The sequence below is a fragment of the Tachyglossus aculeatus genome, chromosome 17 (assembly GCF_015852505.1).
Source record: "Tachyglossus aculeatus isolate mTacAcu1 chromosome 17, mTacAcu1.pri, whole genome shotgun sequence".
Lineage (NCBI taxonomy): Eukaryota > Metazoa > Chordata > Mammalia > Monotremata > Tachyglossidae > Tachyglossus > Tachyglossus aculeatus.
The window spans coordinates 21,250,458-21,263,664 of NC_052082.1; positions in this window are offsets into that span (position 1 = coordinate 21,250,458).

The following is a 13,207-nucleotide window of genomic DNA, read 5'->3' on the forward strand; positions in this document are numbered from 1 at the left end:
CTTTTCTTTTTAAAGGGCCCTAGCTCTTTAATTCAATATTTCAGGAGGGGCAGAACTCTGCGCTTCATCTTGCCAAGAAATGGAAGATATTTCAGAGGAGCGTACCAGATCCACATGAGATATTTATTGCCAGTTTTATATTCTTGGCAGTTCAGACTGTACTTTCTTTTTATTTAAATCCATTGGATTCAAGCAATTTACCGTATCTGCCACTGCAGGCAGTAACTGTGCATACCCCACCTAGCATGGATTGAGAAAAGAATCCACAGGTGAAAAAAGGTCTCTGAAACAAAACTATATCTGCATACTCCCAAGATACTATTACAGTATCTACACACAATAAGTGCCCAGTACAGTGTTCTGCACATCAACGATATTTCATTCATTCATTCATTCAATTGTATTTATTGAGCACTTACTGTGTACAGAGCACTGTACTAAGCGCTTGGGAAGTACAAGTTGGTGACATATAGAGATGGTCCCTACCCAACAACGGGCTCACAGTCTAGAAGGGGGAGACAGACAACAAAACATGTGGACAGGTGTCAAGTCGTCAGAATAAATAGAAATAAAGCTAGATGTACATCATTAACAAAATAAATAGAAGAGTAAATATGTACAAGTAAAATAGAGTAATAAATCTGTACAAACATATATACAGGTGTTGTGGGGAGGGGAAGGAGGGGCAGGGGGATGGGGAGGAGGAGAGGAAAAAGGGGGCTCAGTCTGGGAAGGCCTCCTGGAGGAGGTGAGCTCAGTAGGAAACTGCTCTCAGTTACATGGAACTGCTAATAGGCCTCTGTGCTTGAAGTTGCATCTTTTAGAATTTGAAATTGTCAACAGTAATTCTTGGAGTGCCCACTGGCTATAGGGCACTGGACTTCACTAAAGAGAAAAAGAAACACACCCTTTCCTTCAAGAAATGACAATCTACATTAGCTAGGTCACTCTTTAAATCAAGTGCTCTTCCAGGTGAAACTACATCTCTACTTGGAGTCCAGTAGATCAATCAATCAATAGCATTTATTGATTGACTACTGCATGCAGAGCACTAAACTAACCATTTGGAAAAATGCATTTGTGGTAGACGATATGATCCCTGGAACTTGATCTCTAGCTGGGTAGAAAGGGGGTAAGTTAAATTTTAGGTGTATCAAGGTATGTATTGTATTCACTCATTCAATTAAATTTAGTGAGTGCTTACGGTGTGCAAAGCACTGTACTAAGCACTTGGGAGAGTACAATATAACAACAAACACATTCCCTTTACTTCCCAAACTCTTAAGTATAGTGCTCTGCACACAGTTAGTACTTAGTGAACACTGCTGTTGGATTGATATGGGCAGAAATTCATTGGAGGGATAATAATAATAATAATAATAATAATAATGGCATTTATTAAGCATTTACTATGTGCAAAGCACTGTTCTAAGTGCTGGGGAGGTTACAAGGTGATCAGGTTGTCCTATGGGGGGCTCACAGTCTTAATCCCCATTTTACAGATGAGGCAACTGAGGCGCAGATAAGTTAAGTGACACAGTCACACAGCTGACAATTGGCAGAGCCGGGATTTGAACCCATGACCTCTGACTCCAAAGCCCGTGCTCTTTCCACTGAGCCACGAGGGATGGTGTGAGTACAGTGCTCAGGTAGCTAAAAGGTGGAAACTTAGGATAAAGGTATCAGGGAAGGCCTCCTGGATAAGGTTACTTGTCCAAGGCCAATTGCCAAAGCAACATTTGAAACTGGGTCTTCTGACTTTCAATCTCATGCTCTTTCCACCATGCCATTTTGGGCTGAAGAAGTTCAAAGGGGAGGAATTTTCAGGCAGGAGGAAAGAGCAAACGGTCTAAGGCAGGAGAGTAGAGAATGAGGCAGAATGAGTAGGTTAACTGGGGAAGAATTAAGTGTGAAGTGGAATGAAGTGGGAAGAAGAGAATGGATAAGAAGGAGAGACCTGATAGGGTGCCATTAAGTCAACCATCCGGTATTTCTGTCTGATGAGAAGAGAGGAATGGGTAGCCATGAAAAGCTTTTGAGAAGAGAGAGCTGTGTATTCAGAATATGTTCTCTAGTGGATGGAGATAGAGGTCCTCTCCATTACTCAAGCCTTGATATATCCAGTTTATGCCATGGGCTTCTCATCTTATTCCCTACCCTGCAGTTATTTTGTACGTTTCATTACTCATTAGCATTTTCATCAGAAGATGCAACGGGAAATGATGGGTGAGGAAATTCAAAATCTGTCACTGCTACGGTAGCTTTCGGAAAAGGTTTTCTGGTTCGGTGGCTCTCATATTTTCTGAAATTAGGTTTCTGGATTACTTGAAGACTTCATTCATCCATACAATCTCAACCCTTTTGTTATAGATAATTGAGCGGCCTGTGTACCACATGAATTCTAATTTCCCAGTTATATTTTACCACACTGTGATTTGTCTATCTAGTCGACCAGTTGTAATTGACTCAGTTCACCTTCCAAACAGATTTTTTAACTTAATCAAATGTCACTTGTTTAAGATTAGCTTTCTAAAAGCCTGAGGGTGAATATGCTGATTTAAATGTTCTGCTCTAAAGGTAAATCCCCAAACAACAGCTAGGAGGTTTTCTGTTCTACTGTTTTCGTTGCATCTATCTCAAATATGCACTAAGACAAAGGTCTGTAGAAAGTTAGAAATACCAATGACACCAAAAAAAGTAATTTAATATTATGTTAACTCATTCTATATGATACAAGGTAATGCTGCATCACGACAGAGACACGGTGTAAAGTATTCCCATATGATTTTAGATCCATTAATATGAGAATTCCATATTTCATAACATCAACAAACCAGATGAACCTCATCCACTTAAAGCAGAGAACAGTGAAAAGAACAAATGTCTTGTGAAGAGTGGAAATGAGAACAATGTGTTTGAGGTTAAACAGTGGAAATAAGTTGCGGATGTTGTGCATGAAATAATTATTTCTGCAGTTCTGTTCCTGCATTTAGTTAATCAGCGTGTCAGAGTGTGCGATCCAGGCATATTTCAAAAAGAGAAATACCAATCTAAAAGACGTATGGATAAAGTTACCACGTATAAAGCCCAACAGTAGAGAAAGGATCATTAAAAGCAAAGCTTTGAAGAAGATTTTTCCAGAGACATATATGTAAGATGTGCGTGTAATCCATTCTGGAAAAATGCAAGCCATTTCTGACTCAAACATATTTTGGAAGCTATTTGGCAAGGTTTTGTGATTTATTAAAGCAGATTAGAAAATGTCTAGAGGAAGTTGAAAATTGCAGTTGAAGTAAAGGCTCTCTAATTTTCGTAAGGAATTTTGAAGGTGTTAGAATTTTCAACCGGTCAACAAGCATTTGGTGAGAACTCACAGTGCTTCAGTTCAGAATGCTTTAACTACTTATCAGATCCTGACATGGCCACATAGTAAAGGTCTACACAATCCACATGTGCTTTCTTAAAAGAAAAAAAGAGTGGCACTAAACACCCTGCTGCCTAGGACTCCAGTGCCCCTGCCCCCCACAGCCAGAGATCAATCAATCAGTGATATTCAAGGAGCGTTTACTATGTGTAGAGCACTGTGCTAGGCACTTGGGAGAATACAATATAAAGGGGTGGCAGATACGTTCCATGCCTACGATGAGCTTACAGTCTACAGGAAAAGACAGACAGTAATATAAATAGACGATTTATGAAATACAGTGTCTAGATATATACATAGGTGTTGCGGGGCTGAGGGTGGGACAAATACCAAATGCCCCAAGTTCACAGATCCAAGTGCGTAGACAACACAGAGGAAGAGGGAGTAGGTGAAAAGAGGACTTAATCAGGGATGGCCCCATGGAGGAGATGTGACCTTAATAATGCTTTGGAGGTGGGCAAAGTGGTGATGTGGTGTATATGGAGTGGGAAGGAGTTCCCAGCCAGTGAGAGGATGTGGGAAAGGGATCATAGACTAGATTGGGGTACCCTAAGCACTTAGTGCTAGAGGAGAGAAGTATGTAGGCTGTGCTCTAATAGATCAGTGGGGTAAGTTAGGAGGGGGCAAGTACTTTAAAACCAATGATAAGGAGTTTTTATTTGGTGCAGAGGTGGTTGGGCAACCACCGGAGGTTCTTGAGAAGTGAGAAGACATACTGATTTTTATTTTAAAAAAATGATCTGGACAGCCGAGTGAAATATGGACTGGAGCTGGGGAGAGACAGGAGGCAGGGAGGTCAGGGGACGCAGATGCAGTAGTCAAAGTGGGATGAGATAAGCATTTGGATCAACATATTAGCAGTTTGAATGGAGAGGAAAAGATGAATTTTCGTGACAAAATTTGGTAACAGATTGAACATGTGGGTTGAAAGAGAGAGAGAAGTAGATGACAATGCCAAGCATACAGGATAGGGAAGATAGTGGGATTACCTACAGTGATGGGAAAGAAAGGGGGAGTTCAGGAGGAAATGGGAGAAAGCACAGATAGAGAGAGGAATCATCTACATAGAGATTGTAGATGAAGCCATTGGACCAAAGGAGTTCTCTAAGGGAGTGGGTATAGATGGAGAGTAGAAGGGTATCTGTAATTGAGCCTGGAGGTTGAGAGACAGAAGACAAGCCTGCAAAGGAGATGGAGAATGATTAGCCATAGAGATAGGATTATAACCAGGATAGGACAGTGTTACTAAAACCAAGACTGGATAAAGTTTCAAGGAGAAAGAGATGGTCCACAGTGTCAAAGACAGCAGAGAGGTCTATGAGGATTAAGATGGAGAAGAGGAACTTCTCTGTGCTTCAGTTACCTTATCTGTAAAATGGGGATTAAGACTGTGAGCCTCACTAGGGACAACCTGATAAACTTGTATTTCCCCTGGCACTTGGCACATAGTAAGTGCTTAACAAATACCATCATTATTATTATATTTGGCAAGCAGAAGGTCATTGGTTACCTTAGAGAGCACTGTTTCCATGGAGTGAAGGGGGTGACAATCATACTACAGGGGATCAAGGAGAGAATAGGGGGAAAGGAAGTTTGCACAGCAGGTGTAAGCTACTCTCTCAAGAAAGTTGAAGTGGAATGGCAGCAGGAGATGGGATAAGAACTGGAGGGAGCTGTTGGGTAAAGGGAGGGTTTTGGTTTTTTTTAGGATGGGGATACAAAAACACGTTTGAAAGCAGTAGGTAAGAGGCCATTGGAAAGTGAAAGGTTAAAGACTCAGTCAAGAAGGGAACAAGGGAGGGGGCAAGTGTTCTTATAAGGTCTGATATTTAGTAAAGAATGATTATTAAGAGATCAGTAAAGGAGCCGGCTTCTTGGGCCATCTGATAGGTCACTGAATAAAGCACTGCAGTTCCTTGCTTCCAATTTTCCTTTTATGATGCCTGCTCAATAAATCCAACAAGCTACTTGAAACAAATAACATTGTGACATCTTGAAAATTTAAAACATGAAATAATCGAAAATAATGAAGCAGCATGATTATCTGCACAAGATCAGTGGGTACGCTCATCTTTCCTAGAATATCTCTTGGAATTCGTACAGCATTTTAATTTTCTAAAACATTTTTTTAGCCTCATTTTATCTTCACAACATCCACGTAAGATGAAAAATGTTATCTCTCTAGTATGTGCCAAATTATGATTGGCTTATTCACAACTGTTACTGAAACAGATAAGGTAAACCAAACCAATTCAAAGGTACAGGCCCAGGAGAACAAGTCCCATAGAATTGACCAGTTTTCCCAAGGGACACTAGGGTTGGTCTTAGGATCCCCTTCTGCTCTGGACTACACCACTAAGTAGGAGAAAGTAGAGCTCCTGAAAACTAGTGTCTCAGAAGGTTACTTCCCTATCTCCTTCTTTAGACATTCCACACCTTCTATTCGGTCCCCAGAGTGGTGGCTGGAGTCACTGGGAATACGAGTAAGATGAATGTTTACTAGAAGATGCTCTAATTAAGATAATTAAGGTGGAAAGAGTTGTCCCTTTTTCTCTCCCCAATTTCACTAGATCCTAATTCCCCTCAACTCTTGGCCCAATGGGTAAAATTGTCATGATGCTGTAGATGCAGACCTTTGTTTTAAAGGGATGCTACTTACAAGATGAAATGACTCCAAATCCAATCCTTGTAAAAACTGCTTCTTGCTGTACTGTTGCATTTACCCCAATCAGCACCTATTTTTTTTTTCCCTACACCCTGGCTCATGGTGTTCCATCTTTATGAAATCTTTTCTCAAAGAAAGCAACCTCAGCCCCAGTTGTTGTTGCAATGTTTCCCAGTGGCTCACCAAATTGCTGAACAATAGTGCCTTGTTCCTCATTTTGACTGTCCTTTGGGCATCTCCGAGCTCAATTACGTCCCTTACAAATCACCATACAGCAGCTTTAAGGGTACTCGACTGTCATCCATTCTTTTCACATGCCTTTCTCAGTAAAATTCTGCAGTAGTGAGGACTGCCTCAGGGCTGATGAGTTAACTATATTCCAGATGTTGGGAATTTTGTCGTATCATGTATATACATACATATAGATTATCTATTTTATCAATTAAAAGCCTAGAATCAGACTCAAAATGCTAAAAGATGTACTCGATGTGCCATTTATAATTCCAGTTATTCAGCAGATAATATATCCACCCATGCTGACCCTGAAATGGAGCCTCCCTTCCCACAAAAAGCAAAATCAGATACTAAATTGCTTCACAGATCAATAAAATGAAGTAAAAGTTTACTAAATGCCAAAAAAAAAAAAAAAGATTATGGGCATTTGACGGAATAATACCTTCCTTCCCAAGATAAATAATACAAAGAAATTCTAGAATCTTGGTAGTGATCTGCCTTTTTCCTTCTTATCTGATCAAAATTTTAAGAGAGGTGTTTACATTCAAATGAAATAGTTTCTTCTTCCACTGAAACACAATTCTTTCCATTACTTACCTGAAACCCTACACTGTGTAACGCTACTCAGCTGATTAGGTTTGCTGAAGGGACACTACCTATGAATACAGCCCTTTTTTTCTGCCTGCACACCTTACACACAAAACTCACTTTTAAAGATCAGATATTTAAAGAAACTTGAAATATTTATCATTATAACAAGGTACACTTTGTCTCATCTTTACACATACTCATCTAGTTCATTTTGAGTACTTTGAAGACCCAATCAGTAATTCAAATGTGGTTACTGATAACAGGAATTAATGACTTTCAGGACACCAAAGGCAAATTAATGCTTTAGAAATGCATCATTTTACTGACAAACAGTTATGCAGGAAAAAAGAACTAGGACAAAATATTCAAGTTGAAAGAAAGCTGGAAACCATTTCCAAAGTGGCAAGATGGAAAAGCCTTACTTAATTTGCAAGTTCTCAACATGATTCTGCAGCTTTTCCTCAAACAGAATGTCCCAAAGGGCAACTAGTTCTTCTTTAAGGGTAAAAGATAGCACAGTTTCTTTGATAATACAGATTCACATTGGAGAATTTCATCTATTTTGAACTGATTCTTGAGTGTTAGCAAATAAACCAACTTTATAACAGATACTACTGCAACCAATTTCATTCTCCATTTTCAAAGTGATTGTGGTTTCTACTTTAGGTGCCCTACAGCAACTGAAAAAAGGATATTAATTACATAATATTACCACACTGGTCAACAAAAATAAAGAAAATAAATATCCCTCAGGGAGGAAATCTGGGTTGAAGAAGACAGAGTGAGATGTTTCCATGGAGAATGTACATATGGTTGTACATATTTATTACTCTATTTATTTATTTATTTATTTTACTTGTACATTTCTATCCTATTTATTTTATTTTGTTGGTATGTTTGGTTTTGTTCTCTGTCTCCCCCTTTTAGACTGTGAGCCCACTGTTGGGTAGGGACTGTCTCTATGTGTTGCCAATTTGTACTTCCCAATTGCTTAGTACAGTGTTCTGCACATAGTAAGCGCTCAATAAATACGATTGATTGATTGATTGATTGAGAATGAAGGGTGTGTTCAATCCATCAGCCATATTCACTGAGCACTTACTTTGGGCAGAGCATAGCACTAAGCTCTTGGAAGAGTTCAGTATAACAAAGTTGGGAGACATATTCCCTGACCACAACAAGCTTACATTCAAGAAGGGGAGATAAACATTCCTATCAATAAATTATGGATATGTACATAAGTGCTGTGGGGCTGAGGAGAGGTGAATAAAGGGGGCAAATCCAGGTGCAGGTGTGTAAGTGAAACTGCCATGAAAATTATAGTTATGAGGACGCACTCCTTGGTAGGTTATGAACCCTGATGAACAGCTGACCTGTATACACCTGTACATAGAACAGTGTGTCTCCAGCTCAGAGCCAGACTAACCCACAGCCAACTCATCATTGAGTTAACTGCAGGTCTCCATTTATACCCTGTGGTGAGGCCCAAGGCATCTTGGAGGCTCTAATAATAATAATGACAATAACTGGTATTCGTTAAGTGTTTACTACGTGCCAAGCACTGTACTAAGTGCTGGGGGAGGTACAACATGATCAGGTTGCATACAGTCCCTAGACTACGTGGGGTCTAAGTAGGACTGAGAACAGGCATTGAATCTCCATTTTACAAGTGAGGAAACTGAAGCAAAGAAAAGTTAAGTGACTTGTCCAAGGTCACACAAAAGGCAAGTGGCAGAGCAGAGATCAGAAGCCAGTTCCTCTGACGCTCAGTCCTGTACTCTTTTCACCAGGCCACAATGCTTCCCATCACACAGTTTGGGGTGCAAGGGGGTATTCCTGCAAACTGACATTCCTGTGATTGAACTACAGAGGGTAACTCATGTCATTCTGCATTCACTGTCCCGGACAACCACAGTAAAAGATGTAGCTAGGACATAAGCCACTCCATGAGGACTCTGGTGAACCCCACAACTCTCACGTTTTATAGCTGGTTAATGAAAAATATCATTTTTGAATTACAGTAGAATTCTGCTTAACTTCTCCCATTGGATTTTTTTACCCCCCCAGAGAAACAATTTTCCTATTAGGCTGTCAGAATTTCCTCACATTTGAAAGTCACAAGAGTGTACTGGGTGTGTATCCTCTCCAGTTGCTCTCCCCTTCTAATCCCTGGTCTAAAATGTCACAACTGCGTGTAAGGTAGGTGGTGGCAGGGAGGAGCCAGTTCTTCTTCCTCTCCTCCTCTTGTCATGCTTCTGGTAACCCTCCTCAGACTGCTGAAAGGAAAAGCGGAACAGAGTTCTCGGGAAATTATGATGAAGATGATGTCCATCCCTGAATATTGTAGCAAATCCTAGATAAACATGTATCCTGCTTAGATTAACCTTTCCTCTGTCTGGAGGCAGGGGGTGCACCAAATGGCCTCCCAAGTTCTCTGACTTTCCTAATTTGTTTCATTTTATGGTATTTGTTAAGCACATACTATGTGTCAAGCATTGTTCTAAGTACTGGGCTAGAGGCAAGTTTATCAGGTTAGACACAGTCCCTGTCCCACATGGGACTCACAGTCTAATCAGGAGGGAGTAGGATTTAATCCCCATTTTACAGTTGTGGAAACTGAGGCACAGAGAAGTTAAGTGACTTGCCCAAGGTCACACAGCAAGCAGTTGGCAGAGCTGGGATTAGAACTCAGGGCCTCTGACTTCCAGTACTCTTTCCATTAGGCCAAACTGCATCCCTCATGTGACTCTAGTCACCTTCCATCTCCCCTCTCCCACTCTAGAGATTGGGACCAAATGATTTAATGAATGAGAAGGCTCTTGTGGGTGATTAAAGTTTCAGTAGTAGAAGCTTTTTTTTGGTTTCTAATCTATGTGCCAGTGATCTGGATAAAGATAATCAACTCTACCATGACTTGATCTGTGAAGACCAAGGACAGTGAAATGCTGGACAATTATCCAGTTGATTTGCTACATGGAGACACACCCAAATGAAATCTGTAGGCCCCTAAATGGATTTTTTTGTCTTAAATAATCTAATCGGACTGTCATATGGGGCTAATTACTTGGAATAAAATCCCAATCCTCCACTTCACTCGGGCTATATAAAATACAGCCAATGCCAGCAGTGCTTGAACAAAGAATAGGGAGTCAAAGAGATTTTTCCAGAAACACATTTTTTTCTTCTCCCTGACTTAGATTTCTATAAATAGCCCTTCGAGTTTTTAAACCACCTCCAAGCCACATCAAAGAATAGACCCCACAACCAATTCTCATTTCCTGTCATGCCTCCCCCCTTATAACCTGAGAGACATAGTGATTTGAAGTTCCTTTTCCTCCTGCCAAGCACAGTTCTAATTTTTCCACTCACATATTCCCTTTTTTCCACTTGGCTTAGTATCCAAGTTCATCATTTATTGTGATCACTTTCCTATAAACTAGTGAAAATGAAATCTCTACACTTCATCATCATCATCATCATCAATCGTATTTATTGAGCGCTTACTGTGTGCAGAGCACTGTACTAAGTGCTTGGGAAGTACAAATTGGCAACATATAGAGACAGTCCCTACCCAACAGTGGGCTCACAGTCTAAAAGGGGAAGACAGAGAACAAAACCAAACATACTAACAAAATAAAATAAATAGAATAGAATAGATATGTACAAGTACACTTCCAACCCAAGGTTTAAAGGTCATTTTCTCTACAGTGTTGACTTCCCTTCTCAGCTGTAAATACAACTAGTCAACCAAAAATTATTATTTTTTATTATTTATTCAGCACCTATAATGTGCCAAGCACCAGAGCAGATAGACAGGAGGAGCATCTATCATTTGTGAATTGGCTAGATCTTTTGGAGCAATAAATCGGTCAGTGAGGAAGTCAGTCAGTCATTAGTATTTAATCAGCAGATACTACATAAGGAGCACTGGATTAGATCCATCGGACCACACGATAAAAGTAGAAGACATGGTCCCCGCCCTCAAGAATCTTAAAATCAACCTTCTCAGTGGCAGCCTTTATAACCTACAGAAGCTGTGACAGTGTGGGCCATCCAGAGTTTGTTCTTGACCCCAAGCTAAATGACTGTGACCAGCTACTAGCTTCTAGTTTCATTTTTTATAGAATTTTTAAAAATCTATTTTGTTTAGGCTGAACTTAGGTAACAGCCTAAGAAGGGGCAAAGCAGAGAGGACTTTTTATAGGTCATGGATCAGACTTCAGCAGAATTTGTTGAGGGGTGTACTCTGGTGTCCAGCATTGATTCTGAGGTGATGCAGTGGGAGCCGGAGCATTGTCAGGGACTGCCACCCCTGAACTCGGGAGACCTCCAACCCCAAAGGGCCCACGAGGATTTGAAAGATTTGGGGGAAAGTAAGCTGCCTGCTTCTCATTACACACCACTCTCGCCATTGGTAGACATCTGGATTTCTGATTACATTTTCCTGTAGTAAAGAAAATTCAAGTCTGGCAGGTCAAACCAGCTGATGATTCTCCGGCTCCAATTACTGACCTGACCTCTTTCTAACCTCAGGAAAAGAGAAAAAAAAGTTTCACTCATTCTGAGACACTTCAATATGGGTGTGGGTCCGTTTAATTGAACTTGGTTATTCAAGTTACTCTCCCATGTGTAGTCTCTAATTATAAATAAATAATGCCCAACTTCCCTCTTTAAACAACATTCGCAGAGGAAGAAAAAGGTCCAGACTCTTTTAAGCCTGCAGTGTAAACCAGAAAAGAGTTTGGAAAATCCTAGTGAAATGTGGCATGCAGGGCCTTTGATTTATACTCTTTGATCAATAAAAAAATCGGGGGTAGGTTTCCATGGCTTTCTTTGAAGATGGACATCAGCTTAGAACCAAGTTCTAACATCCTAACCAACAGGCTGCAATGTGGTCCTGGATTAACATTAACTAATTAGTATCCGTTCCGTCAGCATCATATGCTAGTAAAGAATCTGAGCCCAACTCAGAATAGTACCCTTCTGCTTCTCTGTTTGTAAAGGTTTCTCGAACTTCTCAGGCCATAAAGTTCCCAAACACCTTGAAAGTGACCTGACACAAAAATGCATATCATGGTTGCCGGCTGGTCCCATTCTGGAGAAATTCTGCAGTTAGGCCATGGCAATTTTTTCCCCTGACATTTTGAATAAGGATACATTGCTTCTTAAAGACATATTTAGTTCAACTAAATAAAGACATAACGCATGCTGTAATCTGTGGGCTCAGCATGTTTTGATGGTCACATTATTTAACCTAGAATAGATGTCTTTTCGAGCTAATTATTTTTTAGACAGGATGGGTGACTTTCCAGCACCATTCTGCTGACCTAACTATACAAAATAAAATTGTCCGAGACATATTCCATAATAACGCTAAGCACACTGAAACATCTTTCATCTGAGACTCCAAGGAGTAGACAAACTTTAATGAATTTAGCATCACAGCTAGTACCATTTCCATTTTATAGGCAAGAACGTTAAGGGACCCACTAAATGATGAGTCCAGCTCTTACAGGGGATCTTGACTGAGGATGATTTCTGCAACAGCTCAGCAAAACTCTTTGAAGTTCAGGGGTCTGGGGAGAAAGGGAAGAACTTATTTCAGGTAGGGAATTCAAACTAGAATTGGTGGAATCAAGCCTTGGAATATTTCTAATGAAGACAAGAGTCAAGCAGAAGTATTAATTTTTAAGTTTTTAATAGAAATATGTAAGATATGTACCTATCTTTAAATTTCATATGATAAATTATTTATATAAATGTTGGTCTCCCCTCTCTACATTGTAAACTCGCTGTGGGCAGGGAACGTTTGAGCCAATTCTACTGCATTGTACTCTCCGAGGAGCTTAGTACAGTGTTCTGCACATAGTAAGTACTTAATATTGTTATTATTATAATTATTATGGTATTTGTTAAGCATTTACTATGTGCCAAGCACTATTTTAAGCACTGAGCACTGTTCTAAGCACTGGTTGGTAATAATAGATCTGATTAGAATTAATAAATACCATTGATTGATTAAGAGAGAAAATGTTGTGTTCTGATTTGGGGCAGATAGTGTAGAACTTCATTTCCAATACATCTTTATAGTGTAGTTCAGCTAGCCCAAAACGTGACTTTTTTCAGGTCCGGAAATTTCCCTTAAAAGCTTCCATTTGGTTCTCTATATTACAATAAAAAGTCCGAAACAATGCAACTCCTTCATGTTAAACACGAAAGGCCAAAAATCATGAGAAATTCTAAACAGTTGCACAACAGTAAAACGCACTTCACTCTCCTTTCCTTATTTCAGG